The sequence below is a fragment of the Leptonychotes weddellii genome, chromosome 1 (assembly GCF_054177405.1).
Source record: "Leptonychotes weddellii isolate Sample4059 chromosome 1, ASM5417740v2, whole genome shotgun sequence".
Lineage (NCBI taxonomy): Eukaryota > Metazoa > Chordata > Mammalia > Carnivora > Phocidae > Leptonychotes > Leptonychotes weddellii.
Genome location: NC_138369.1, coordinates 90,075,792 through 90,079,176, shown reverse-complemented (window position 1 = coordinate 90,079,176; position 3,385 = coordinate 90,075,792). Strand labels below are relative to the sequence as shown.

The following is a 3,385-nucleotide window of genomic DNA, read 5'->3' as shown; positions in this document are numbered from 1 at the left end:
GGACTTTTAGTGTTTGTGTGTTGTTTAATGTGGAGGGGGTTAGGGAGGAAATCTTCTGGGGCACAGGTCAATTATGAGGGGTTAAAGAGACCGGTGATGATCTCTTAGTTTTGTTTTGGATTTGTGTTTGTTTTGTTTTGTACTGTTATAGTTTTATAGACAATCCCTGACTTACAATAGTTTGACATAATGATTTTTTCTCTTTACTGTGGTGCAAAAGCAGTATACGTTCAGTAGAAACTGCACTCTAAATTTTGAATTTGGATCTTTTTCTGGGCTAGTGATACACAGTATGATACTCTCTCATGATACTGGGCAACAGCAGTGAGTGGCAACGAGCCACAGTTCCCAATCAGCCACGAGGTCACAAGGGTAATCAACTGATAATGATTTACAGCTGTTCTGTTTCTCACTTTCAGTACAGTATTCTATATATTATATGAGATGATCCACACTTTAGTATAAAATGGGCTTGGTTTTAGATGAGGCAGCCCCACTGTGGACCAACCAATCTCCTGAGCATGTTTAAGGTAGGCTAGGCTAAGTGATGATGTTCTGTAGGTTAAGTGTATTAAATGCATTTTCAACTTAAGATATTTTCAGCATAGGATGGGTTTATCAGGATATAACCCCGTAAGTTGAGAAAGATCTATAGTTTGTTTTGGACAGAGATAATATCCATTAAGGAAGATTCTTGCTGAGTGTGGCATTGATTGCAAGGAATTCCCTGGGTGGGTGGGAGACAACAGGACAATCCCTTGGCTAATTAACATCAATAAAAACATGTGAAGTCTTAGTGTTTAGGAAAATATTTACTCTCTTATTTTTGTAGTCCATACCAAATTCTATATTAAATTGATATTGAGAAATACAGAACAGCATTCTTTGGGGATTTAGTTGGATGAGATATTCATTTCTCTGTTTTATACAGTCTCTTAGACATTCTTTTACCCACAATAAGCACTTCATCATAGTTTAAATGGGTGGCTTCTCTGACTTGGTATTTTGTTGTTGTTGTTGTTTTCTCTAGCTTTAAAGGCTCCTTTGCAACACACCCATTAAAATTGTCATTCCACAGGGTGCCTGGGTGGCTCAGTTGGTTAAGTGTCTGGCTCAGGTCATGATCCTAGGGTCCTGGGATCGAGCCCTGTGTTGGGCTGTGCACTCAGTGGGGAGCCAGCTTGAGGATTCTCTGTCCCTCTCCCTCTGCCCCTCCCCCCTGCTCTTGTGCGTGTGCTCTCGTTAAAATAAATAAATCTTTTTTAAAAAATGAAATTTTCATTTTCTTCCAGCTTAGGGGCTTCCTAGTTCATGAAGCCTCTGAACACCCTTTCCTAGGTCCCAGAGCAGTTTTATCTCCATTACTCTGCTTTGTTAATTTCCCTTGCAGTTTAGTATATCTTGTTTACCTTGCTGCTTTAAAAACCATGCAAGACATGCAGTATTTTCTTTTGTGCATTTAGAGACCATATATTAGTTATCTCTTATTCTTTTTTCTTTTTTAAGTAGGCCCACGCCCACTGTGGAATCCGATGCAGGGCTTGAACTCACAACCCTGAGATCAAGACCTGAGCTGAGATCAAGTTGGATGCTTAACCGACTGAGTCATCCAGGTGACCCTTTTATTCTTTTTTATTTTTAATATTTTATTTATTTATTTGAGGTAGAGAGAGAGTGAGAGAGCACAAGCAGGGGGAGCAGCAGAGGGAGAGGGAGAAGCAGGCTCCCCATTGATCAGGGAGCCCAAAGTGAGGCTGGATCCCAGGACCGCAGGATCATGACCGAAGGCAGATGCTTAACTGACTGAGCCACCCAGGCGCCAGCCCCCCGCCCCCGCTCTTTTATTCTTAATAATCATGTACTATTCATTTTTGCACATGTATATACAAGTGTCTAGCACATAAACCTCTGTAATTCCCAGCTTTTGCCAGGAACCCCTGGCAAAGATAATAATATTTATCCACCTATTTTTGGTGTAAAAAAAAGACTAAACATATCTCCTCAAATAAAAATGTATAGGTTTAAAAAAGCTTTTAAAAATTATTTTTACTCAACATATATAATTTCAAGTTTGTTAAAAGCTAGTTAAAAACTCTTGATTAAAAACCTGAATAAAGTTCTAGGCGATCTTTCAATAACAAAGGGATTCTTGGGAAAAGACTGAGAACTATCCTATTTAATACTTAGTACAAAAAAATTTTTTAAGAAGAACCCAAAAGGGTTTGTGGGAGAAAGGCTCTTTCCTTTCCATCTGGTGGCAGCAATTTAGCTCAAAAGTCAGTGAAGGTGGGCGCTTACACGTACATCCTGGGGCTATGGAGGAAGCAGCAGTCAGATGTAATGGGCTTTATTCTCAGAGTGCACTGCTTGCAGTACTGCCAACTCTCTGCACTCCCCAGGGTACCCCACCCAACCTAGCCTGATAAAGTGCACAGACTGGGACACAAGACCAAGAAAGGTTATGTCGTATATCAGATTCATGTGCACCGTGGTGACTGCAAACGCCCAATTCCTCAGTGTGCTACTTATTTCAAGCCTGTCCATCATGGTGTTAACCAGCTAAAGTTTGCCCCAAGCCTTCAATCTGTTGCCTAGGAGGGAGCTGGACACCACTGTCGAGCTCTGAAAATCCTGAATTCTTACTGGGTTGGTGAAGATTCCACATACATAGTCTTTGAGGTTATCTTCATTGATCCATTACATAAGGCTATCAGAAGAAATCCTGACACCCAGAAGATCACCAAACCAGCCCTCAAGCACAGGGAGATTTGAGAATTGAAATCTGCAGGCCCCAGGAGGCGTGGCCTGGGAAAGGGTCACAAGTTACATGCCAGTACTCTCCAACTCCACTGTTACTGCTAATATAAGTAATGTTTGTAAAATTCTTACTTAATAAATAAACAGGGGCGCCTGGATGGCTCAGTCGTTAAGCGACTGCCTTCGGCTCAGGTCATGATCTCAGGGTCCTGGGATCGAGCCCCACATCGGGCTCCCTGTTCGGCGGGAAGCCTGCTTCTCCTTCTCCCTCTCCCACTCCCCCTGCTTGTGTTCCCTCTCTCGCTGTGTCTCTCTCTGTCAAATAAATAACATCTTTAAAATAAATAAATAAACAATTTACAACAGTCAAAAAATTTTTTTAAAATATATGTATCTGTTATTGCTACTTCTTTCCTAAACTCAAATTTTCTTTTAAATAAATAGTAATTTTAGGGCGCCTGGGTGGCTCAGTCGTTAAGCCTCTGCCTTCGGCTCAGGTCATGATCCCAGGGTCCTGGGATCGAGTCCCACATCGGGCTCCTTGCTCGGCAAGAAGCCTGCTTCTCCCTCTCCCACTCCCCCTGCTTGTGTTCCTGCTCTCGCTATCTCTCTCTCTGTCAAATAAATA

The 3,385-nt window shown here is 41.8% G+C and overlaps 1 pseudogene; it reads left to right on the top strand.

Annotated features, from left to right (window-relative positions):
• Positions 1–305: 305 nt before the first annotated feature.
• On the top strand, positions 306–2,862 carry LOC102744770 (large ribosomal subunit protein eL15 pseudogene; annotated as a pseudogene).
• Positions 2,863–3,385: the final 523 nt, after the last annotated feature.